The sequence below is a fragment of the Haemaphysalis longicornis genome, unplaced genomic scaffold (genome assembly GCF_048455015.1).
Source record: "Haemaphysalis longicornis isolate Haplotype H1 unplaced genomic scaffold, Haemaphysalis longicornis Haplotype H1 scaffold_2, whole genome shotgun sequence".
In the NCBI taxonomy this organism is placed as follows: domain Eukaryota; kingdom Metazoa; phylum Arthropoda; class Arachnida; order Ixodida; family Ixodidae; genus Haemaphysalis; species Haemaphysalis longicornis.
This window is the reverse complement of record NW_027526295.1, coordinates 184,603,254-184,630,700: the sequence shown is the minus strand read 5'-3', so window position 1 is coordinate 184,630,700 and position 27,447 is coordinate 184,603,254.

The window sequence follows — 27,447 nt, the reverse complement described above, 5'->3', positions numbered from 1 at the left end:
GGGTAAGCGACAGTTGCAGGCAGATCATATTATCAAACGCTTTTAAGTACAGAGCACTATGTCGGCTCGCCTTTTCGTCCTAGCTCGCTTGCTGGACCCAAGTAGAGCCACACGGCGTTCCGTCGTAGCGGCTGTCGTCGCGGCGTAACCCAGAAGCTTCGAAAGCCAAGCGTTTTATATAGTCATAAGCGTTCTAACCTCGTGAATCGCTGGCGCTTGTCATACATTTGCCCGTTGTTTAGAGCAAAGAAAACTAGGTACATTTGAGGCAAAATATACGCAATTAACCTGCAGCGCCCGCGTTCGTTTAGTTAGGAATGCTCGTCTGGTTGGTTTTTATGATAGCAAGCGAAAAAAAGTGGCAACGCCGACACGTGCGGGAGGAAAAGCAAGCACAAGAAGATCTGAACTCCCGCTGGCGCAGTTTTAGGCAGGGGGCGCGCGAGCACCGCGATGGCGGGAAATTTGAATTGCATTGGGTGGTAGCAGTAAGCGGATTACGGCGCTACAGCCCATTATGGCGAATCACTGTTCTGCGCTTCCGACAGCTTTCACATTGAGCGGAACGGCTTTAATTTTTATGTAACTTTGAGCAAAGACTCGAAAATAGGAATTCTAAATCCTCGTGCAAATATGTATATAACTATTCAAGTCGCCATGGAAAATCTAACTGGATATCTAAACTTTGAATACTTAAGTTAGTAGTCTAAAAATATTTACTTTTTGGGCACTCATCCCGGCCCGGCCCGAAAAAGAAGACCAACGGGCTGGCCCAGCCCGGCTCTTCTGGTTACTCACAATCCATATCCCGTGGGGGCCCCGCGCCTGCTTGCGGCAACTTTGTCAGCAGAAACCTATACCTAAAGCAGATGAAATTCACCCTAAGTAAAATATTGAACAGGAAAAACCAACCTAAAACGGTCAGCACAACCACTGAAAATTACAAACCTAAAGCTGGAATTGACTTATAGGGAACAAAAGCAACAAAATTTTTGTTTATAATGCTCAAATTTGCCATAAGCGGATGTCACGGTTAGTAACAGAAGTGAGTTTCAAGTACAAGAAGCAATTAATGATGAAAAAAATCGGCGCCTGTGGTATTTGAACCCGGTTTATGCGATTGCTACTCATGAACGGAACCTGTATACCAAAGACCAGCTGGCTCGCGTAATTTCAGCGCCTGAGTGCCGAGCGGCAAGCCCCGTGGAAAGTAAAAAAAGAAAATCCCGATCCATCTCCACTAACGTGAAACCTGAGGAGAGACGAAGCATGCAGTATACTATAAGCGCTTTGGCGTTTTTGCCCACGGAGATGAAACCGCTTGGGGGTGTAGGTATAGAGCTTTGCGGTAAGTCTCGTGCCTTTGAAACACGAAGTGCTTTAGCGTGAGGCGTTGGAAAGCGAGTGTTCAGGTATTTTAGTACAGTGACTACGTGATACGACATGAGACGACGACGACATAAGATGCCGACAGCCGGAGCCCCGTAGGGGCCTCGCCCCTATAAAACAAACAAACAAACCAAGTGCGTGTTTAGCCGCATTGCCAACGTGTAGGTTCTGTGCTATTATAGACAGCAAAGTATCGCTTGCCTGTACTGCACGCAGACGGCCCGGCCCTACCGTAGCATTAAAGCGGACATGCCAACAAAATACAAGTTCGTTTTAGTCGACATATTTGGTGTTATAGTGCCCTCAGCGCTTGTGCTGTAGCAAATGATGCTTTATTCACTGAGAAATTAAACATTTTAAGCCAAAATTTCAACTCTCTTGCTAAATCGTGTGTTTTCGTGACGTCAACAATGACACTTCCAGAGCAGGGCCTTAAAGGAGCCATGAAGAGAAAACACAAGTTTGGTTCATTCAAAAGATTGTCTCGTTAGAATCATACTGACACCACTTTTAACGTAAACTTCGCTCAAATAAGCTACATAATTAGGAAAAACGGGAATGGTCATGCGACCCACCAGCTCATTTCCCGCAACAGAGCCTATGATGTCACATGAGCTAAGCTCTGCGATTGGCGGAGGCTGGCAGAAGCAGACGCAAATTAGGTAGAGCTTACAAACTAGACGAACGAGCGATTTGCGCTTAAATTTAGGGCACATTCTTTACAAAGCAATAAGAATGATGGGACAAACAGTGGAAGTTACAAAAGCACATGTAAATATAGAAGTACTGATGCGTTCTGCGGTTCGTACTGCGCACAGCATGCTTGTTTTAGCTGCACAGCACTACGGGACTTGGGGTTGTCTCAGACGACACTGGCCGATTGACGCAAGCAACGGTGTCTTACGTGACCCCATTTGTCGAGCGAGCACTGTTTCAGGGAACGAATATTTTCTCCCAGAACAAAAACAAGCCAGGTTTAAATGCGGGCAAAAACAAACCAAACGCTTGCCACGGTATGGTGGCGCCATCTAGGTTACGGAACGTAAAGAAACGCGGGAACAAACCACACCGCTTTACAGGGTGGAGACAACCTTTGAACGGTCCCGTGCCGCCGCAATTGGGCCAACGGGCTCAACGCGTTATTCTTTTCGTTTCCCACGAGACCTAGCAACGCGAAACAGACAATATGATTCAAACTTCTTCAGTAAACCGCATTGCGGCGATAATTTTAGCGCGGTTTTGACACAATGACTTGCTTCGGCGGCGAGCGAGCAACCGAAAATGGCGGCGCCAGCGTATACGTGTCTCTACCCTGTACGGCGGATGCGCGAATGAGGGTACTCTAGGCTGCAGAGCGGTCGGTTCCTGTAATGTCACTTGGGACCACGAAAGCGCACGATTGAGCGGGAAAATCAAAATTTTAACCTAAATTGTTTAATTTCTCAGTGAATAAAGCACCGTTTGTATCCGGACAAGCGCTGGGGGCACTATAAAACACGAAATCTTTCGAATAAAACCAACTTGCATTTTCTCTTCATGGCTCCTTTAAATGGGCCCTGAAAGGCGTTTTGAGCACACTAAATGAACTAGCGCAATCGTTAGATTGAGTCGTCAACGTCATCTGTACGAAGTATTACTCTTTTACGCGCAGCGGTAAGCTCACACTTTTGTTGCAAAGTTTGTCACTTTTTTCTCACCCTTCCCTTCGGGTTTTTGGACGCCGCCATCTTCACATGTCTACGTCATCGATTCCCAGATGTTCGTCATGAGCTAGACATCCTGCTATTGGGCGGCTTTTTCACGCACTTCCGGCAAAGAGATGAGTCGTCTGCTCAGCGTCGGCTCGCCGGCTGATCTGCCAGCGTAGTGCCGGAGTGCTTGGACATTTTACGACAAACGAAACAAGTGTAAACAAACGCTTAACCATTTGTACTGAATGCAACACGACCATAACACGACATGGATATTCTCTTACCGCAGTACGTTCCATAAAGAAAGCGTTGAAGCCCCGTGGAACTTCTTTCGTGCAATCGCAGAGAACGCCCTGAGCCGAATGCCCGGGTTTGACGCATACATTTTAGTCCACTTCAAAACAATCCAGAGATGCGTTTCGAGCGAACGCAACGTCGCAACATGCGTTGCAAGTCTGAACCACGATTGCCAGACGATGGGTTGCCTCCTCCTGCCCGTCGTAAATTCGGCACTCACCTCGCACCCGGTTTGCGGGGACGAACAGCAAGTCACTTAACTCTGGCGCGCAAGCCGAGATGGCTTTTAGCCACGCACACTGCACATACCCCATGCGAGGTTGAGTCGTACGTCGCTCGAGAAAGATAATCCAGACCATGGGAAGCACTATCCACCCGCAGAAGCACAACGTCGCATTTCATCGCGAAACAAAGGCGTCCACAACACACACACCATCGCCTCCTGTAATGCCAAACGCATCTCACACTTCCCAATGGGAGTGAGTGGTACGCCTGCAGTGCCCACATGCCGCCAGGTGAGGCCCCGAGCTGAACCGGGATTACGCAACCGTAACTGACTTCTAGAGCGGTTTGTGCCTTGTTGCCAAGGCAACCGATGTTTGAGATTGTCAAAGGAATGGCGCTCGCTCCAGCGCTAGAAAGATCAGAGCCGCGGCAGAGCATGTTTTGCCAACGTTGCCGCTCTCCACCACGCGTCGCCCCAAGCTGAACTGGTCCCATGATTAAAGCGTTTTGTTTACGGGTTCTGTATCGGTTTAAAATGTCTTTTTCACATGCCGCCGGCAGGAATTACCACCGCCGCAAAATAAGACCCGGCACCAGCGGGGATCTGATACGGCGCTTTTTGGATAAACAGTGTCGGTGCATCAAAGAGAACGAGCGCAGGATCCTCCCCGTGAGGCTGCGAGTTCGCCGCCGATAAAAAGTCACGTGCCGCCGATAGCAACTGCACCAACGTACACCGCGAAAGGGCAAGGCCAGGCCGCCGCACACATGCGGCCAGATTTTTCGTTCGCTTTTCTAGCCTTGAGCGGATTGCGGGATTCGTAGCAGACGGCAGACGGAGGATCGTAATAGCGGAAGTACGTCACCGCTGAAGAGCGCAGCATCATGGGAGGGAGTGCTCGCGCGGCGTCAACAGTTGAAAGGAGGAGGAAACGCGGCGCGACGATAATGCGTAGTTTTTGATTTACGATTTCTCAGCTAATACTCATCGCTTTAACAAAATTCTTGCGGGAGGAGATTGCTAATACATTGCTTTATTTGGTTACATGTACTTACGTCCATGCATTAGCGGAAGGTATTTCAGGACCCCTTTAAAACTAAAGATGCTGCTGACCAGAGCTGATACCATTTCATGGACGGCAGTTTAGTTATCTTGTTTATCGCCCACTTTCATAGATGGCGCTGCAATACAGATGAAGTTAAGGCCCCTAAAATCAGATGAAGTGCCAGTGTTCGCACTTTGCGCCTGGCCGGATTTCTATTCCTGCCGTATCTTTATTATGATTCATACTAATGGATTCCTGAAACGTAAGCTATGACTCGACAAGCATGGTAATCAGTGCCGGATTCGGAAACTTTGGGGCCCGGGGCTACTGCGTCCTTGGGGCCCTAATGATGATGATGATAATGACGATGATGATGATAATGATTCCGCTTTAATATGCGAAAATTTTCGAAGCGCATGTTATGCTCTCCGATCAGTGATAAATTACACATAATTTTACGCTTTCCGGAAACTAATTACTTGACTTGATGTCTAGTATTATATAACCGATTTTATCAGGCGTAAAAGTTCGTATGGTTTGATTGCCGGTCCATCACAGATTCACAATTAATCGAAGCGCCGTGTCGGCCTGCACACACCATGCTACATAAGAGTATTTTCTTACAAGAAGCATATTTTATTAAGCCTGTAAGGTTTTAGTTTTATTGTAAAGTTCTCCACCTGCATATATGGGAGGGCTCCAAGTCCGTGCAGGCAGCTGTCACTCACATCTGCCAAACAGTTAGCCGCCACGGCTTACGGCGGGCCGAAATCCTGTAGGTTACCCGCGCAGACGAGAAAGCACGCGGCGGTTAGAACACGCGACGCCTTTGAAGGAGGGGGGGGGGGGGGGGCTCAGACGTGTCGCGCAACGCAACCTTCCTATCGCAGCACAATTAGCACACACACGATAACAAGAAAAATGTCGCTTTTTGGGCTGGGGAGCGGTCCGCTCCGTGCGTGGGTTTGCGCATGGCCGTCGAATTTTCAGCGGCGATGAACTCCTGTTGCGCAGCTGTGATGGTCTAGCTAGTTGGAAAGCCGTTACACATTAACGGGTCTCCTTTGGGTTGGAGAACGACAGGTGAGCACGAGAGACGGCATCAGACAACAGTTTAATAGGGATAGAATGTCTCTGCTCACCCCCGCGCTGCTGCTCCCGTCGGTGCCGCGCAACAGTTCCAGCAGTCAGTAGTTCGTTGTCGATCAGTCGGGTCGTTGTTCGGTCGTAACTGGCAGTGGAAACACGCTAAAGCTTCTCGACTAGATTCGGGGTCTACGACGGAGGCGAGTATGGGTGAACCTCTCGTTTTCGAGTTAACCCGCGCTCCTTCGGAGGTTCCTCTCCTCCTGCCGCCGCGCCCAAGCGGGACCAGATCTGCGGGCCGCCCTTTGGGCCGCGCCGTCCGCCGGCTCATTCCAAAGCGAAAAGCACCCACGGGGACAGACAGCTTACCGTGCCCGAGTCGCGGCGGAGGTCCGTTTTCAAGACGGCATCGAAAGGGCCGCACGCAGGATGCGTTTTTAAGTGACACAGCTTTCGTCATCCCGAAAGGAAACAGTCGTTGTTGTTGCTTTGTTTGGCGTCTACGCCTGAGCTCTTCACACCCCCTAGGCCTGCTGATTCCCCAGCTCGAAGGGAGCCGCTAAGGTCGGGCTGGCCCGGCACCCTCTGCGTCCACACGGAGTGACGCCTAGAGAATTACGCTACGAATGGAGTATTGTTTATTTATTTATTTATTTATTTATTTACAGATACTGCTGTCCCGATACACGAGAGAAAGCAGGAGTGGGTACATCAGAAAAAGAAAAGAACATACATTAAGCAGCACCAAAGAAACATACAAAGCATTTAAAACATATTACAAAACATGGTGAGGCAGTTCTTTCAAAAGCAGTTCAATTGGTTTTTCGCGCAGGGAACCATCTAGATTGTTCCAAATCTCAACAACTGCTGGAAAAAAAGGAATGCTTAAAGCAATTTACAAATGGCTGGAAGGGAACAATGTTGAGTGGGTGAGATCGACGCGTGGCTCGTCGTGCTGAATGACAAAAAGTATTCGATGCTTCATTGCAACTGCGGCCGTGTACAATCTTATGTGGCAGAGTGATACGATCAAGTGTGCGTCTAAAAGCAAGGGGTTCTAGCGACAATGAGCATGCGTGAGATGAGGGAGAAAAATTGCGGTCATACCGGCCGAAAATGAACCGTATTGCTTTTTTCTGTATGCCCTCGAACATATTTATGTCAAGTGCAGTATAGGGTGACCATACCGCTGATCGGACGAGCGATTTGTACGCGGTTAATTTGCAGTCCTTGGTAGAGTGCTTGAGTGTTCGTTTTATGTATCCCAGTTTTATAAGTGCCCTAGCGCAAATTTTTTCGACGTTATGATGCCACTTTAGGTTCTGAGTGTAGGTAACACCAAAATATTTGAATATATTCACAGAGTTTAGGTAGTGCCTATTGAAACTATAACTAAGCCTTAGCGGCTGTTTTTTATTGGTAAATGTCATTTGAACAGTTTTTTTGTAATTAATGCTCATTTGCCACGTGGTACTCCAACCACAAAAGGACGAAAATACTTTGTTCAGAACATCTTGGTCATGAGCATTATTTACGCTAGTATAAGGAACGCAGTCGTCAGCGTACAATCGCAGCTTCACTGGTGTGCCCTTAATGACCTGTGTGAGATCATTTGTGTGACAACTTTTAAAAAAAGCAGGTCTCTTAACAAAAAACGCGCTAAATTGGCACGTCAGAAATTCCTGTATCAATTAGTTCACGAACAGCTAAACATAGACAGTTCAAAGTACATGTCATACGCAGAAACAAGGCCAACACGACAAAAGCATTCACAGACACTGAATGAATATCAGTGCCGTACTGACTGTCTGAAATATTCTTTTTTTCCACTAGCAATTAGTGAGTGGAATAATTTGCCAATCAGTATAACAAGCAGTCAATCATTGGAAACTTTTTCATCCCTGCTTGAATGTTACTTATTTTCTTCGTAATGACAAACTGAGTTTTTTTGTGCACTGTTTGAAGTGCTCACTATTCTTTTTTCAGTACTAGTTGTTATTGATGTCCTATATTGTACTGATGTAGTCATAAAATGTATTGCTGTCGGTTTTGTCTCACTCGTATTGCAATAGTTCAGTGAGTACCCTTGGTATAAATCTTGCACTTTCACAAGGTATGTGCCCTTCCTGCAATAATCCCTAATTGGGATTGGGAGTATGTGTAAATAAATAAAATTAATGTAAATAATGAACAATAGGGGCTCAAGTACCGAGCCCTGTGGTACCCCGAAAGTGACTGCACACGACGAAGACTGCGCGTGCTCAAAAGTAACAAATTGTGACCTCAAACGTAGCCAATCAGCTATCCAGCCTATTATTATGTCATCGTTAATAATATTTCTGAGTCTAATAAGAAGTTTTCTGTGACACACCACATCAAATGCTTTGCTATAATCTATGAATATGGCGTCAACCCGACCTCGAGTATTAAGAGCCGAAGCGATGACTTGAATGAATTCCGTGAGCTGTGTAGTTGTAGAAAAACCAGAGCGGAAACCATGCTGATTACGCGACAATACGTTATCAGTGAGGCACTGAAGTATATGTTTATGAACTATGTGCTCTAAAAGCTTGCAACAGGTACACGTTAATGAAATAGTCCTGTAGTTAGAAATGAGTTGCTTATTACCCGATTTAAACACAGGGATCACATTTGCGATTTTCCAAACGGTCGGCACAGTACATATCTCTAACGATTCAGCACGGACATGTAGCTAACGAGTAGCGCGGACATGATGCTTCCGCAACGCTTGTTGCTCAGACAGCCTGCAGAGGCTACAGCACAGAGGCCCGGGCTGAAGCCGAACGATCCCCCGAGTGGCCTACACAACCTTTGAACATTTGAAGAACCATATATACGCTGACCATTCAGCGAGAAATATCGAGTCGATATCAATCACGCTTATGTGATTCAACTAATCCATTAGCTTTTTTATTAGAACGGGTCGTCATCGCAATGACCTTCCTTGTCAAGCAATATACATTGAAATTTCTGGCAGAAACTGTGTATGAGTCCGTAGGGCAGTGCTTAAGTTGTCAATAATTCATATAACGTCCCTCAGGCTTAAACAATTTACAATGTCCTTCGCACATTATTTCATTAATCGCATGCCTGACCCTTTCTTATACCGAAACGTGCGGGCGCCGATACGTCCGCGTACTTAGATGTCCGTGTACCGAAAAGACTACCTAAACAACGTGTGCCGAAAAAAACCGGAGCCGAGCTCGGGGCCTTTGTTATGTGGCTTCTTAGGCCCGGTCAAGCTGTGTAACCACGACTTTTGGTCCAAGGCGTCTTCTCATAAATCTCGGGAAAACAAGGAAGAGGAGTAGGAATAACTGAAATTAATTGAAATGGACTGGAATGTTGTCAAACATAACGTGAGCGGCCCCCAACTCCTCCCCACATGTCACGAGTTAGTCAGATTCGGTGTGAAGGTGAGGTTGAAGCTCCTACCTGCAACTTTTATTGCGGACAGCGAGCGCACTCAAGATATTTTTTTTGCTCATATGATCGAGGCAATGCAGGCGACGAGGCGCGCCGTAGTGGAGGGCTCCGGATTAATTTTGACCACCTGGGGGCCTTTGCCGTGCGCCGAAATCTCGAACACACGGGCATTTTCGCTTTTCGCCTCCATCGATTAGTCACTTCTAATTCACTTGGTCGCTACCCATGTTTCGTTTGTTTATTCGTGCACAGTGCGCAATAGCGCGACAAGGGAGGTTAACTAAGAGGAAAAGATGCTGAAGACATAGCTTGAGGACCTCCAACACTTCACAGAGCAGGTGCCGGTTCGGACACCCAACTAATAGAGCCACGCTCATTAATCATTCAGTGTTCTGGAAATTTGTGCAAACGGCTCGCATGTCCACAAGGTCAGCCCAAAGAAACGTCCCTTTAAGATAAAGGTACTTCTTGTTTGCACTTGTGCGTATACTGCAAATGCAGTGCTGCAGAGTGGCGTACGTACGAATTGAGTTGCACACACGTCTAAACCGGGGAGTTGCACACTCGCCTAAATGAGTCGAAGCAGAAGGAACTCGCAACGGCCGACAGCGGAGACAGGATATAGAGACAGCCTACTTCTGAAGTGCCGCGAGCCGATATGTACGGATGCCTGGATGTGCACGGCCGAACCTGCAACATTAACATAACGTTACTCACTCCCCTCACACCTAGCACTCTCAAGGAATGCGTGGCAACTTCTGGCTACGGAGCCCCACGTCTCCCGCGGTATCCCTCCCTCCACCTTTGTTTACGTCCTTTACAATTCCCGGTCCGTCATTCAAAATTTCGCCCACCACTCAAAACAACCCGTTACCCCTACCATTGTCCCTTTATCCTCGTCACTCCACACTATAAAAATGCCCCTTCCACCCCCCCCCCCCCCTTCCCGCGGTCACGCTGGAATGGGCGGCAATGCCCGAGCAGACGCTCCCGCGCGAGGGTTTCGTCAGGTCCACCAATTTCCCGGCCAACCGACCCATCCTCCCCACAGGCCGCCCTTGCCACGGACTTACGATCTCACCGACTAGGTCCGCTTACGCTGTCTCCGCGTGCTTAGCCCGTCAATTCAACTTCTGCGACCGTGAAGTTAACCTCGGAGAGCATATATGCGCACATATCAAGAATTTACACAAGACTGAGTGTGAAAATTTACCCAGAAGCGGACAGGGTGATAAGGAGGAAGAAGCTCTATGGAGGAAATTACAATGTTTTTTTTTTCTCTCTTTCTCACGAACTTAGACCAAATTCTTCCTTCTGCTCCAATATTTTGCCTCGCATGATTGATTACTATGGAAACCCAACTCTTCTTGGCCAATCCCACTAAGTGGGTACGCGCCATTTTTCGGGCCACCACCACCTCCACAAACGGAGGTAAGGCCCAAAAGGCCGTGGGTGCCAGCTACGGGGACATTGGCGCCGGAGACCTGGGCATTGAAACCTGGGTTTAGGTCCCTGCGTAAATAAAGTTCATTCCCTCTTATCACCGATGCATGAAGGACCACAGAAAGCTAAACACAGTGGCTACTTCGATGGTGTCGCAGGCCGGTAGCCAATGTGACAAATAAGGCCTGAGGCCGCTGGAAAGCGGGGAGGAGGGGAAATAAACTTTATTCAGCAAGACTGTGCTATGATGGAAGCTGTTTGTACTGAAGGTGAAGTATACTTCAGATAGGTACCCCTGGGAATTGGCCGCTGCCTGGGCTGTGGATGACAGGGTCTTCTGTTCTTCCAGCCGGTAACTGGTCAGTGTCCCCCCTACTTATTTAAGGGCAGAGGGAAGGCTGAGGGGAGGTGGGATAAAGTGGCTGGTATGGGGAAATAGACGAGAGGAACATTTGGTTTAGAAGATGACGGGGAGGCGTATTCGAGGGGAAAAAGTGTTGGTTTGCATACGGCGTAACCTACATTGTTGACCTTATGTTACAGTGCACAGAGGCCCTCAAAAGTAATTACCGTATTTTGCGCGTATAACCCGCCCCCGCCCCAGCATATAATCCGAACCCCCACTTTCTGCCCGCCCGAAAAGAAAAAAAATCCTCGCGTATTTCCCGCACATTTGATACTGGAAAGCTTCACCAAAGCTACTGCTCAAACAACACATCGCATACTATGTAGACAGAAAAAGCGTACATTTAGCGAGTAGAATACACTGACTGCAAGGCGAAAGTCACAATTTACTCAGTGTCACTGCTCTCCCTAGAGCTATCACTTGAGCCGCAGTCCTCACTGTTGTACACAAGGTCATCTTCACGGCACAACGCGTATTGCCATGAAGCGGCACTAAAGATTGATTGATTGATTGATTGATTGATTGATTGATTGATTGATTGATTGATTGATTGATTGCCTTTTAATTGGAGGAGGTCATAAGACCCTGAAGGGCATTATGAGAGTAGGAAAAGGGAGAACGGTATGAAAATAAAAGTTATCAAAAACAGATTTGTACTTCTTGTCACATTAGAAAGTCAGTTCGCACTTGTCACAGAATCACTGACCCATACAGGGCTGTGTCAATCATGAATCAAACTGCTTTTAGGGAGCATTCTGGAGGGAGAATTCTACAATTGCCTCTAGTAAGGAGCGATTAGCGCGCATTTGACTAATATGGTCCTGTTCATCACACGGGATGGAGTGTAGTGTTAAAAGTTCCGATCATCCTTGTGAAAAATCAGAGAACATCCAGATAAGATGGTAAAGATTGGAGACGACTGATTCACCACAAAATATGTACTTGGGAGTATATGCTGTACAAGGATGGGTCCATTTAAAAAGAATGTCGGGAGTATATGCAGAGTTTGCGTAGATCTTGTTTGCAATAACTTCTCCTTTTCTGGGGAGTTCTTTTAGAGCTGTGAGGAAACCCACAGGGGAGGATTCCTGGAGGCGCTGACGACTGAGGATCATTGCTTTGCGGTATTTTTCAGGCCAAGTCACATCCTGTGGGGGTGGGTTCGAGGAAACCATGGGAGGATGTGAGAGACTTTCCCGGGCAACCATGTGGGCTAACTTGTCAGCATCAACGGAAAACGCAAAACTGATCTTTCTCATATAGTGACCCTTCATTTTGGCAGTACATCAATCTCATCCCAAAACGGAACCGTCCGACTTCTCGGTCTCCAACTTAGCAGCTGCAATAGTCCTCAAGCATGGATGCGGAGCCTTCATACCACCTGGCGGGCTACGATGCATCTTATTACTCACATCTCAAGCAACTACGGTGGTTCACAACAAGCCTCATGTCAAACTCCCGCCAGAGCAGTGACCCATGGCCGGCTAACATACGATTTTCCAATATATAACTTTAACCCCCGTTATCTGCTCGATTTGGGAATACTAAATCGTTCAATGATCCGCACCATCATGGGTTTCCTTCGACACACCAGGAATGGTATTCTAGAGTTGGCAGTTCCACTTCTCCCACTACGACAACTCATGGAGGAAACTCAGCTACGTTTTCAAACGCGCCTGGAATGCTCACCGCAAGGACAAGCAATCTTAAAATGGGACACGTTGAACAGCGTCTTCGAGGGGGCACCCTTTCAAGGTACTATCCCCTCATGGGAACGTCCACCGCTTGGACTCATCAGACGACGGTCTATACAGCGCTCCAACCCGGCGGATGGAGAGCATCTCGTTAGGCGTATATATACAGCAAGAAAAAGCCATTGACGAACTAGATGTTTTCACAGACGCAGCAGTGGCCAACAATGCCGCAGCGGTAGCTTGGACTTGCCCTGAATTTCCACCCCTGGATGGGTCCTGCAATATCTCACAAATCCATGGCCTAGAAGCGGAAGCCCAACTTCTCGGAATTTTAGGTGCTCTTCAGAGCATCCAAGAGAATCTCCCGTCACTTCCTCAAACCAAGCTACGCGTAATCACAGACTCCCACGTGGCACTTCATCAATCAAATCGTTCTTTCACCCCAATTGCAACTGCCACTACTATACTGAGAAAGATTCAGGAGCTACGGCAAGAATTCGTACCCGTTCGTTTGGTTTGGACCCCGGCGCACACCAAGGGTGACACAGGGCACTAAAGAAAAAAACCCCGCGTATTATCCGCACCCCTACTTAGCCAGTGAAATTTTCGCATTTTTGGTGCGGATTATACGCGCAAAAATACGGTATAAGGGGGAGTGAGGGGTATACAGTCAAACCAGGTTATAGCGAACTGTAATATGCGCCGCGATTAGATCGATATATCCAATAATTCGATATAACCGAACCCGCCTATAACGAATTTTTTGTTACGAGTTCGCAATACGTGGGACCCCCCCCCCCCTCTTCCATTTCCATATAACGAAACGAACACATAACGTATGCTATTACCTTATACAAAACAATCCTTTTATTGCATGCATTGAAGTTACTTTCCGCCTTAACTGCCTACTTGGCAAAAAAAAGGGTGATTTTTGTTCTCACTTTCGTTTTGGCGGCACCAACTAGCACCGCGTTTTCTACACGAGACATCGTTTGCACCAGCTCAAGTACGTGTCCTTCAATATCAAAGCAATATTGGCGGAGAACATCGACTGGCAAAAGCGCTTCATAAAGCATCGGACGGCTTTACGTTGTGACATCCTCAGTCACTTCAGTGCTTTCAGCAGCACCAGCTGCCATGACATCGGAGACGGTGCGTGCGCTCGAGGGGCTCACAGTGACGGCAACATCGTCGTCAACACTCCGGAAATACTCTGAGGGCACTCCTTTCGGCCCAGCATCTGGAATGTTGGTAAGCTCTTCGCGCAGTTCTCCGATGATGCCGTCTTGGTCCGGACTCGCGGGCTGGAAGGGCTCCGTCGTGAGTCCCGTGCGTCGGAAACAGTTACGTAAGCTGTCGGGCGTCACGTCGATCTATGCGAGGCTCAGCGTCTCAATCATGGCCAATCATTACCTCAATCACCACTCCGAGACACGCGTTTCGGTGGCAATTGTAGGCGCACCGAGTTCGATATATCCGATGTGAACTTCGTTATAAGGAATATGCTTCGCATGCATTTTCGTAAACGATTTGCTTTAGCGTAATTCGCTCTATCGGGGTTCGTTATAATGAATGAATGAATTTATTTAGAAGGGAGAGGTCGAACGCCTCGTGCAGGGGAAGGGGAGGAAGAGGAGGGGAAATAAACCAGCGGGGGGATTGGGTTCAATCACAAAGCATGTCCGCCCCGCACACGGACCACTTGATTTAGGTCATTTTCACTACACCTGTACGTTCAGCAAATGCCCACAGGGTCAGTAAAGTTTCTTTCACGTCGCTCGAAGGCGTTATCCATTCTTGAAGGGAAGTGACGTGAGGAGGTAGACACCTACGCCGTTCCTCGGAGAGTCCGGCACAGTTCCAGAGAAGGTTGTGTATGGTGGGTTGGTCGGCACTGCACAAGGGGCAGGGAAGGGTAGGAGGGGGAACAGGTGTGGAGCCATCTGGTCTTTTTTTGCCGAAACGTCGGTACCAGGTCCATCGGTCGCGGACGTCAGGAGTGACCGCTGTGCCGGAGCGGGCCTTGTGCAGAAGGACCTGGAGGCCTCGCGGGATGTCCTCGGGAACTGGTGGGTCTGGCCTTGGGGTCGTTTCCTTGAGGTGACGGCGTCGCCGCATTTTTCGGATACGGCGTTCGACGACTGGGCTGTTGAGGGCAGGTTCGGGAAGTGGGGCGGGCGTCGCACGAGAGTTCTGGGAGGTACGAAGTGACACAGATGCCATGCGATGGGCCGTCTCGTTCCCTGGGTTGGACTGGTGGCCGGGGGTCCATTCTATAAGAATTGTGGTGTCATTCATTTCGGCAAGGTTGTCGATGGTTTGTCTAATTGCATTGGAGATATAGTCATGCGGATATGGAGAGTGCATTGTGCTGATTGCCTCTGCATTGTCAGTATATATGACGACTTTAGAGGGATTGTGTTTTGTCTTGATGGACGGGAGATCCCTCTTAAGTAGGGCGGTGGCCAGTAGAATGGCTTTAAGTTCTGCTGTAAGTGGGTCGATTTCTGTTTTCGTAGAGAACGTCATGTACTCTGTCAAGCTCGGATCGTTGACGTGGTGTATCCCGCACGTAAATCGGTCGGATGCTAGTGCGGCATCAGTGTAGATGGCATATGTGCCTGGTTCTAGTAGGTGCTGGAAGCGAGATAGGGTGTTTCTTTGATGCTTGTGCCTTTTGCGCTCTTTTGTCGACCTTGGTTTGTGATTTACCGGTTGTGTCCATTGCCAAGGCGGGTTTCGGGTCAAAGAAGGGTCTGCTGACGGGCCAGGTGTAAAAGTTCGTGTCTCATCGTAGGCGATGAGATGACGACCTTGAACGGTGAGTTCGCGACGGTCGGAATGGTTGTCGCGCGCTGCTTCCAGCGTTGTTTCAATTGGTGGCAGCGATGCAGAAGTATACAAGTCATTTAGCTTGGTGTGCCGAGGCAGTCCGGTGATGACTCGAAGCAGTTTGTGATGCAATGTTCGAACTTTATTTAATTGGGTTTGCGTCAGGTTGAAGCAGGTCCCGCCATATGTTAGCCGGGAAGTTAGAATGGCTCTACCGATGTTCCGGATGAGGGCGGTGCTTGCGCCACCGAATTTTGTGCCGATTCTTTGGATAAGGTGGGCTGTAGCATCCCAGCCCTGTCGGACCTGCTTGAGCCATTCTGTGGCGTTGCCTTTTTGACTGATAGGAACGCCGAGTAGGCGGATCCAACCTTGCGAGGACAGCGGAATCTCTTGATTTTCAAGGTAAAGATGGACTTTTTGTCTTTCCTGTTCTTTGCCACCCAAAAGCAGTAGAGTGGACTTTTCCGGTGAGGGATGCATTCCTGCTGCCTGGATGGCGTTTTCTAGGGCAAAAAGGGCTGCTTGAAGGTCTATGCACGCCTCCTCAGTGGTAGGATAATCGTCTCGCTCCGTCCACAGCGTGATATCATCCGCATAGACGGTGAGGCGCGCGCCGCTGGTTTTATGTATGTCAATTGCCACCTTTCTCATCACCAAATTGAATAGCAGGGGTGATATTATGGAGCCTTGTGGTACTCCGCGATCATTGTAGTATGTCTTCGGATCGTCGTTGCCCGTTCGGATCTCGAACGTTCTGTTTTCTAGAAAACTGGCAACGTAGTTGTACATCCTCTTGCCCGGATAATGGTTCTCGATTTCGGCCAGTATGGCTTCGTGCGACACCGTGTCGAAGGCCTTCTGCAGATCAACTGCCACCAGAATATGTGGTTGTCCTGATGGCGGGCCTGGTCGAGCTGAATTGATGAGCCGTCTTAGAAGCCACAGACTGTCATGAGTCCCCATGTTGGGGCGGAAACCAGTCTGGCCAGGGTGAAAGTGGTTGGTCATTTGTTCAAAGTGGTAAGTGAGACGATTAGCAGCCATCCTTTCAAGAAGTTTACCTATCGTGGATGTTAGAGAGACTGGTCGGAGGTTACGGACGTGGTTTGTTGGTTTCCCTTGCTTGGGGATAGGTTGTATAACCGAGTGTTTCATGGAGGCAGGGATGGAGCCAGATTTCCAAACATCGTTGAGGAGTTGGAGGAGGAGTTGTTTGTTTTGTTCGTTTAAATTCTGAAGCATAGTCCAAGTGATACCGTCTTTACCAGGAGCGCTACGCTTGTTAACCTGGTGGAGGGCAGTCTCCATTTCCGCCATAGTGAACAGTGATTCTTCATTGTCCTCGTCCGTAACCGTTACGCGAGCCTGGTGGAGGCGTAAGGCTGCCGTTGGGGAAGAAGTTGTAAGCGGCCTCTTGTTCAATTGTTTCGATAGAACACCCAATGTTGAGAGCAATTTTGGCAATACAGTTACCAGTCTTTTTCTTGCCGTTAAGGGATCGAAATGTGTGCCACAGCTTTTTAGTAGAGGTGTCTTTGTTGAAGCTGTCGCAGTATTCCGTCCAACGCAAGAAAGACAGTTCTTTTTCGTATCGCTTAATTTCTTTATGTTTGAGCCGGGCTCGCTTCAGGTCTCGAAATCGCCTCCCATTACATTTGTAGCGGTTCACGAGTATGTAGTAGGTATCCCATAGGTTTAGCAAGTGCCGGTCAGGGCAAGGACAGTCTTCATCTACTGTGGAACATTGAGAGCTTGTTTGATAAGCGCGCTGTATTTCGTTACCGAGGCTAGTTATGTCGTGCGCTTTAGTTGGGCAGATGGAGCAGAATCGAAAGGCTTCCCAATTGGTGGTGGTAATTCGCCGTGTGCCCTGCCGGAGTTGAGCTCGTTTAAGCCCAAACCATATGGGGTAGTGATCACTACCCCAAGGGTCTGTTGCAACGTGCCAGTCATGGACGAGGGGGCCGTCTGCCCAAGTCAAATCTGGGTTAGTGTCCCTTTGTTTCACGTGCAAACCGATTCTGGTATGGGTGGCAATATTATTCTCAAGGTAGAAACCATACGCTTCCATGGAAGCCTGCAGGTCGTTGCCTCGCGGGGAGTTTGTAGTATAGTTCCAGGTGGTGTGCTTGGCGTTAAAATCCCCACCTATGATGATGTGGTCTGTTAGGTAGAGCGTGCGCAATTCTCCGACCCACTCGAAGGACCCTTTTGTGCTCTTGCTGGTTTCTGGACGGTAGTATGCCGATACCAGGAGGTACGTCTTAAAGTTTCTTGAGCCGGTGGCCAGCTGTATGTGTGCTGCGATGATCTCCTACATGCAGGTGCAGTATTTGCGTGTGTCGATGAGGGTGTATACTTGGTCGGAGCGAATGAACATCCCATTCTGTCCCGCAGGCTTTTCTGTCGCCGTATGTGTAATCGTAGGAAGAAAGTGGCTGATGTATCCAGGGATGTGAAAGTTGGCTGTTCGAGTCTCCTGCAGAAGGATGGCGATGGGGCGTTTCGCATAGGATAATTGTTCCGTGAGCCGCGTTTTCAAGTCTGTGCCGTTTGATGTGAGGCTGCGGCAATTCCATTGCAAAATGGTAGGGTAATTACGTCTCCACCTCCGCAGACGTGGCTACTTCGGCTTCTGCAGTTTTCTGTCGCTCTAAACAGAAATTTCGTCCGTACAGGACCAATCAGCTCACCAGGCGAACGCTTCCGTCACGTATACCGACTGACGACGCGAAAAATTCGCCTCCGCCCCTTCGGCGTCGGCGAAGGAGACCTGGCCTGGCGGTTAGGCCTAGTGTGGCCGGGCATGCCCTCATCCCGAATGGCTCACCGGTGACGGCAGCAATGGACGCTACGCAAGTGCCGGCATCGGCCGCCCTCTGCACGCAAGATTCAGCGTCACTGAACCAGCCAAGCTGTTCCGACATGCAGTTGACGCAACAACAGGAGCCAGTGATGGGAGACCCCGTGGTTCAACAGCCCGCCACCTCATCGGAACATACCCAGGAGATGGACTACGATTCTTCTGTGCCTGGAAGTGAAGTGCCAGCAGCCTGCGCAAAGCACGCAACGGTCCCCGCACAGGATACGCCGCCCACTAAGAAGGTGAGGGCCACCCCAGATGCTTCCACCGCACCCGCTCCTCCTTGCAGCAGTTCTCGTACCGCTGTTTACCCAACCCCACCCCCGGACCGCTCATTCCGGGTTCACATTAAACCGACCACCAGGTTTGATGTCAACACTATCCCAGTTAAATTAGTTCAACAAGTGATAGACCGGTGCCTAGGCACCCAGGGTTATCAGGGGTTCGTGGTCCATAAGGTGTCCAATACAATAACCGTCCACCTTGCCAGCCTGGATGACGCTTACAAGGTCTGTGGTATTACCAGCATCCCGATCTCCACCGATGGTACCGTGACAGTGCACTCTTACTTTGCCTCTGGGCCCAATGTGCAGCGCTGTGTCCTGTATGACCTTGACGAAAATGACTCCCCTGCGACCATTCTACGTGAGTTACGGTCCCCCACACACGAGGTGCTGGCTGTCCGACGTATGGGTAAGAGCAGGACTTACCTAGTCACAGTACGAGGTTCTTCTACCACACCGGAAAGGTTTTATTACAATGGCTGTGTACTGCACCCAAAGCCTTTCCGGCCACGAGCCATGTACTGCTACCGTTGTTTTAAACAAGGTCACCAGCAAAACTACTGTCCGATGGCAACTGTGGACACAGAGAGAATAAACTCAGACGGCAAGCCACGCTATCGTTGCGGGCTTTGCAAGACGGATGACCATGAAATAACATCGGCAAAGTGTCCCACTAAACAGCGCGCCACAGCCCGCGCTCGCCGTCGGGAAACCAGTTCAGCAAGGGCTACACTGTACAATCGATTCCAGGTCCTGGAACCCATTGAGGGTTCTGCAGTAGAAGAGCCTGGGGAACCCGATGCAACAGGTGGTTTGTATTCCGACGTTCTCAAGGGGTCCGATTCTCAAAATCACAGACCTCCAAAGCAAACGCCAAAAGACTCCTGGGAGTGAATGAAGCTGTTTCGGTTGACGAAGATCTGGATACTCAGATAGCCAACCTATCTAAACAGCTTGAGGCACTGCGGCAAAGGAAGACACGCGTAGCAGCTCTCCGTAAAGAACGCGCTGAAGCGCGTTCACTGCAAGGAACACAAAATGTGCCTTTACGGATGCGGCTCAACGCTCAAAAGACAACCCCCTGTGATCCAGCTATCTGGACCGTTATACTTGAAACCCTATCCAAGCTAACCCAACTAATACAAGCTAGCTTATACCATGGCTAAGTGTCCGTCCAGCCGTCAACCGGTCATCCTACAATGGAACTGTAGAGGTCTTTCGAACAAATTAGGAGAGCTAAAAACCAAAATTCACTCCGGTAAACTCCAAGTGTGGGCACTCCTTTTACAGGAGTCGAACAAACTATGCCCTAACCCCCACTTCATCGGTTATCATACTCCTACCATCCCGGATAACCGCAGTGGTGATGCACCTGGAAAAGCGACAGTATACATCGTTAGAAGTGTTCCTCAAACACCAATCAACCTTCAGAAATGGTGTAACCAACATCAGGAGGTGGTTGCGGTTTTAACACGCCCAGCCAAAACACCCCTCCTTCTTGTGTCCTTTTATGGAAGGCCAGGCAGAGCACGCCTTAACCTAGGTTGGCTCCACCACCTTAGGGCAACGTACCCAGGCACTCCCATACTCGTAGGAGGAGACTTTAACGCCCCACACACTGTGTCTGGATACGAGCACGACACTAAAAGAGGAGTACAAGTTCACGACACATTCACGGACATGAACTTTTCCTTGCTTAACTCTACCGCACCTACCATCCCTTCAACTCGGTCTCATGCACCGGACCTTACGTGGTGGCTTGGACCCGGGAATCCTTCCTGGAATCCGGAGCCAGATGCTTGGGGAAGCGACCATTCGCCAATTTTGGTTGGCCTGCACGCGAAAAAGTTGCAAAAGCTTCGTCGCCAGGTCAGAATTGTTCACTGGGACAAGGTCCGCTCTGATGAACGAGCTTTTTCGCTAACTGCGGAGAACCTCATTTCTACGCTGCAGTCCGTCCTCACAGACTGCACTATACATACAACAGTGAATGAGGATCAGCCGACGCCCGATATGCACCTCCTTAAAGGAGCCATGAAGAGAAAATACAAGTTGGGTTTATTAGAAAGACTGCTTAGTCCCGATAACAATGATACCAATATCATCGCAATCTTCGAAAAAATAACGGAGATATTAACGAAAACGTGTGAAGCCGTGGCGACCCCCTAGCCAATTTCCAGCAACTTTTCTATGACGTCACGGAACCTTGTTTGTGCAATTGGCGCCCCCCTAACTGACCTGTCGCGACGACACATGACTGGACGTCTGTAATGGGGTCTCTAGTTCCATTTGACCGCATCCCTTGAATGCTAACGTGCAGTTAACGGACTGAAAATTATGTTTTATTGTTGGCCCGTATGACGTCAATCTCGCTCATAACACGTCACTGTGGCGCAAAATTTGAAAGTTATTAAATACTTCTTGCTTTTTTTTCGTTAAAAAAACATCTTTTGGGGCTGCAATGGAGCTGAGTGAGATACTGTATCCTAGTTCTTTCAAATTAAACGAAGTTGTATTTTCTCTTCATGGCTCCTTTAAACTCTGGGCAGAGCGCCGCCGAGCAGAGCTTCATGCTAATCGCCACCCGACGCAACTCTACGCTCGTGTCACGGCAAACCGTATCGCAGCACAAGCTCGACGCTACGAGAAGCAGTTGTCACGACGCCGGTGGAATGACTGGTGCTCTGGTCTTGGCTCTGGTACTGGAAACAAGGCCTTATGGCGAACCTTCCACGCCATGGAGCGGGGTGGCAGCGTGATGGATCCATCAGCTAGCATTCGCCTGGCTCTCAACATCAGCCCAGAGGAGTTTGCGGACAGAGCGGCCGTCAGTTTCTTTCCGAACTACCGACAACCTCCGGCTGCCCCTCCCTGTGTTGATGTATCGGACGTCTCAGGAATAACCGACCCATTTACGATGGCCGAGCTCATCGCGGCCATTGAAGAATCCAAGGCGCACTCTTCTCCAGGGTATGATGAAATCCCATATGAGCTGTTTAAGAACTTGGAGGGGGAGGCTTTGGAAGCACTACTATACTCATTGAATGATGTATGGGCTAAAGGTGTCATTCCACCCGAGTGGAAACACTCAGTGGTAGTGCCAATCCCCAAGCCGGGAAAACCTCCCACTGGTATTAGTGCACTTCGCCCGATTTCTTTGACACCTACAATATGCAAGATATTTGAACGAATAGTGGCCACTCGGTTATCCTGGTGGCTGGAGCACAATAGAAAATATCATCCCGCTCAGATCGGATTCAGACAGCACCTGGGTACCGAGGACGGCCTGTCTGTTCTGGCTGACGATATTTTGCATGTTTCCCCTGCCAGATACCATGTGCGAACTGTGGTGGCTACCGACATTGCCAAGGCTTATGACAACGTGAAACACGAAACAATACTTAGAAACATAGTTTTTGGGGGTTCCACTACATGTCACCAAAGTGGTACAGTCCTTCTTGTGCTCAAGGACGTTTTCAGTACGAGTGGACGGAAAGCCTGTTGGCCTGTTCGAATCTAACCGTGGGGTACCGCAAGGTTCCGTGCTAGCGCCTCTACAGTTCAACATCGCGTTTGCACCATTGGCATGGAAGCTACAAGACATCCCTTGTGTGAAGTTTCTCATCTACGCTGACGATGTCACACTGTGGTCTACAAACCGAGACCTCGGCTTGCAGTGTCGTCATCTGCAGCAAGCCCTGGATGTTTTCCATGCCTTTGCGCAATCAGCCGGCCTGGAAATTTCCGCTGAGAAGTCTGGCTATGTACAAGTGGCTAATAAGGCGGGGAGGAAGTTAGCCTCGAAGGCTAACTGTCAACTTAAGATTGGTTCAGCCGCAATACCAGCCAAGGAAGAGCTGCGGGTGCTGGGACTTCAGATCCACCAGTCGGGTTCAGGTATCCATTGGCTCCGAAAGGCACGGAAAGACTCCTCGACGACCTTGCACTTGATCCGCAGGATTGCCACGCGGAGTGGAGGAGCCCGCACGGAGGTGGCTCGGCGACTTGTACGCGCTGTTCTACAGCCGCGCTTACTCTACCAGGCGCAGTTTCACAGACTGACAGCACAACAATGGGCGAGGCTTGAGGCTATCAACAGAGAGGCCATGCGAACCATCACGGCACTTCCTCGTCTCACTCCGATTCCTATCTTACAGGAGCACGCTCAGCTCAATACTATCACGGAGCTTGTAAATCAGCGTGAAGAAGCAAGAAAGCTCAAGCGTTTTTACATACCTATGGTCGGAGCTCTCCATTCGTATTTCTGTAAAGAACCTCCCGTGACTTCAACCATAGACGACCTTCCACCATGGCGCTATACAGCAATAACAACCAACAAGACAACGAAGCTTTGTCGCCGTGAACAGCCAGCGCCAACCTCAGATACCACAGTTCCTGAAGGTTACTGTGTATTGTACACAGACGCAGCCCTTCTCCCGCACGGAGGACGGACCGCTTTCGTCAGTTCCACACACTCAGCACTGAAAGGCTCGCGCTGTTATTCCACCGACACGCCAGACCCGCTGCTACTGGAACTCCAGGCTGTATATGACGCAATCAAAGCTGCAAGTGCCCTCCCAAACATCAAAGAGGCGCATATATACACAGACTCACTTAGTGCTGTGAAGCACCTAAAGCAAGTGAAAAAGACTCCCCTGATTTGCCCGAACATTCACAGCCTCCACATGACAGCACAGCTAATGGTACGCGTACATTGGGTACAGGGGCACGGTAACAATTTTTTCAACCAATTAGCGGACAATCTTTCGCACTCTCCGGCCCCACCTGAATCTGAATCCGCCCCTAGCCCTCTTCCTAGTGATCCACGCTCCCGCTTTTTAGCCATGAAATCTCTTCTGAGAAGGGACACACGTGCCCTAATTCCCCCGTGTGTCTGCTCCCTCCCCCCTAATCTTTCCCGGGTGGAGGAAGTTTCTCTGAGGAGGCTTCGGGCTGGGGTGGCTCTCACACCTTCAGTCACCTGGACTTGGAGACCCGCACCAGAAGACCCAGGAACATGTCCCAAGTGTCCGGCTTCGGCGGCTGCAGCTGATGTCAATCATCTCTTGTGGACGTGCACAGAAACCAGAACAGCTCGGGACAGTGCGCTAAGAGTGGTTGGTCTTCGGTGTGATAAACCGGGGGACTTCAACCGGTGGGTGAACGAAGACCGCTACTGCAGGTCGCTGCTGAACTTTTTACATGAGACCGGACTCCATGCCTACCTTTAGACTTGTACAGGGTCATCAATTTCCTGACTACCTGTGCTTTTGTGCCCGGTATTTTTATTCTACCTAATGTCTTATCTTTTCTTTATATGCCGCATGGCAAAAATGCGAATTTAAAAAAAAAATTACGTCCCATTCACGGGTGGGTACGGAGCGGATCGATTTGGAGCGCGATGAGTGGAAGGGGCCTTGCCTTGACTTGGGGTTTGATGCAAAGGTACTAGCGATTCCACTCTCTCCTGCAGGGCCATGATTGTGGTGTTGAGGTTGCTGATTGCTCCAGCGATGTCATTAACTTTCGTCTCGATGATGTTTATTCTCGTTTGGTAGGCTTCCGTTTCGGTGCGGTGGATCTGCTTACTGTTGTCGAGTTTCGCGTTGAGGGTTTGCATTTCTTTGTGAGTTTCCTTTGAAGTTTCGTGGAGAACCTGCGCTTTAATTTGAAGGAGATCCGATTTTGTAGCTAAGGTTGACTGTTTAGGTGGCGTTGACGAGTGTGTCTGGGAACGCTGTTTGGAGTTCTCACGCCGATATCCTGGTGGAGAGACTATTCGCACCTGGCAGTTGCGTTCAAGGTTTATTTCCGTCGTTAGCGCTGTCATTTCCTGCCTCGCAGTTTCTAATGTCTTCTGCAAGTCGTCAATCGTACGAGTCAGCTCTTGGAGGCGTCTTTCCTTGTCGCGTAGTCGCGACGTAACTGGCTGTTGGTCAGAGACGACGTCGGACCATTGTTTGGAGGTATTTAGGTCCATGCCTGACGAGTTGCTGGCACTGTTTGCTGTATCTTTGCGAGTCTTGCTTCGAGAGCGGGAACGTGACCCCGAACGTGACCCCGGCAGCTATTACTGGTGGCTAGGTGACCTGTTTCTTTGCATACGGAGCAGTAGCAAGTGTTTTTGCAGATCTCATTCTCTTTCAAGGCATGAACTATGCCACATTCCTGGCATACCTCTTCGTTAGGGCAGTGGCGGACCATATGCCCTTCCTTATGACATTTCAAACATACCAATGTTTTGGGTTTGTATGGGGCCACTGGAAGGATCTCGTAGTGATATCTCACGGTGGGCGGGGTTTTCGCTGAATGAAACGTGATCAGCGCCTTGTTGCTGCGTCCGAGCCTTTTGACGTCTAATATCTCGACCAGCTCGTTGTGAAGGCAGGACATCAGTTGGTCATTCGTTTCGTTCGGCGAAATGGTAATCACTCCTTTGCTCGTCGAGCTGTTATGACTAAGGCGAGTCATTTCCACAGAAACGTGTTTTGGGCGCGGTCCTTGTGCGACGGTTAGGCGGGTGATAGTGCAGAGCCGATTGGCTTGCTCTTCGTCGTACACCGTAATAAGAATAGAGTTTGCCTTGACGTTTTTGCGCAGCGAAGTCGCATCGAGATATCTGGGCTTGGTGATCGTTCGTTCAAGGATTTTGTCTAGTGTAAGGTTCGGTATGTCGGTCACAGCCGTACCGTCGGTAGTACGAAGGAGCACTTGGTAACGGGGCAGTTCCTGCTGCGTGGTGCGAGTCTGTTTCTTGCGCTTTCCTTGCCAGAAGATCCAGCCGTCCTCGTCGTCAGAGATGTCTACGTCGCAGTCGTCGTGAACTCGTTTCGATGTTGGCTCGTCGGAGGTGCCAGGGGTCAAGTTGCTTCGAAAGCCAGAAGGGAGGTCTCTTTGTGCCAGTGGAAGGGAGGCGCCAGAAAGAAGGTTGGTTTGCGCCAGTATAAGGGGCGCGCTAGCGGCCACAGCCGCATCACACGCACTGTCCAGCATGGGGCACGTGCCGACGGGCGCGAGGCTCGTGCCGTCGAGCATGGGGCCACCTCAGCGCGCTGCTCACGTGCTGCAAGCAGCCGGCGAAGCTCCTAGGCCTAACCCACCGAGTGGGCTAGATCTTGCCCGGTAAAGCGTCTACTCACGTGAAACGTCCGGGATTCGGTGTCGAGGTGTGCACTAGACAACCGCGCACTCAGAAATCACGCGTACATGAGCCTGAGATGAAGGTAGACCATTGAAAAAGTCAAATTCACCGGAGGCCGATGTGAGCGCATTTTCACTTTCCTCGCCCCCTGGCGAGGAATCCCGGTTCGTTATAATAGTGTTTGACTGTATATTTAAGTAAACCTTTCCGCAATTATGACAATTCCAACCGTTTTAAGTTTTTCCTAAAAAAGAGGATAACACTACGCTGACGTGGAACACAGCCGTTAGAATTGCCAACCAATTACTAAAATCTTACGGTTTTCTTAACCAGCCAGCGTTGTGTAATCGCAGAGAAATTTGAAGGGAATTCTTGAAGCATTTTAGGTAGATTTATAAGTACCTTTATCGGATACAGAATGAGGTATTTGGATTCTAGTTCCAAGTATTCTGTCCAGTTATGCACCGCATAATCCCTGGGGGGGGGGGGTCTCGCCCCTCGACTTGCAGCCAATGATTATGATGATGATAAAATGCACCCGTCATCTTGTGCATGCATACATACATACATACATACATACATACATACATGCATACATGCATATATACATACATACATACATACATACATACATACATACATACATACATACATACATACATACATACATACATATTTCTAATGCGCTTCTAGTGCGCTCGTTCTCTTATGGTAGGGATTCGAAGGAATAAATGGAAAGTATGAAAGTAAGCTGTCCACGTCTGCGCCAATCAATGATGCAGTAAGCTTTTAGCCCCAATAGAATTTTAAGTAGAGTCAATTATAAAAAAATGTCAAGTGGTTATGGCATCGGTAATGGCACCTCGGGGAGTAGGATGGGCAAGGTATCGGCATCGCCGGGGGGGGGGGGGGCAGAGGCTTTCTTTCCGGGAAACACCGGAAGAGGCTAGGGTCCCCGAGCCCCCTCCTCCTCCTTCCCGTAATTTCCGCCTACGCACCGTGCAATGCTCATAGTTTGGTCGGGGCGCCCTGCTTTCATTGCTGCACTCCCGTCAAATGCTCCCGCCAGCACAGCCAGCGTTCGATGTTGTCGACTAAGGTAAGATGGCGCCACCGCTCTGCCAAAAACTGAAGCGCTTTTTGCAAGGCGGCAGTTTCGAAGAGTGCTTCCTGGTGTCACACTTACTAAAAGCATTGCGTATGATGAGAGGGCTAATTCGCAGTGTCCCTCATAGGGGCTGCGGTGGAGCACCCATGGATCACAGTCGGTATGACTGTACTCGGTAAGGTATGTGGTCTAAGCTAGCGTCACTACATAAGCCACTTGTTTAAGCCGTGCGCGGCCACAGAGGACCGCAATGAAAAGGGGGGTGGGGGTTGCTTTTTTATTCTCGTGGAAAAAATGAACAGTTGGAAAAGCAACCATAAACATGTGTAACCTTTAGGAATTTTTAAGAAAAGCGTCCACTTCATCCTTTTTCTTCCTCCCCCTCCCTCCTTCCCTGCGCACTCAAGGCCGGTGTGCTGGGTTTCTCGGTAAGGGCCTTCGGCACTGCCCTTGGCCGTTCCGGCACCACACACCATCTATCATCGGTTGAAA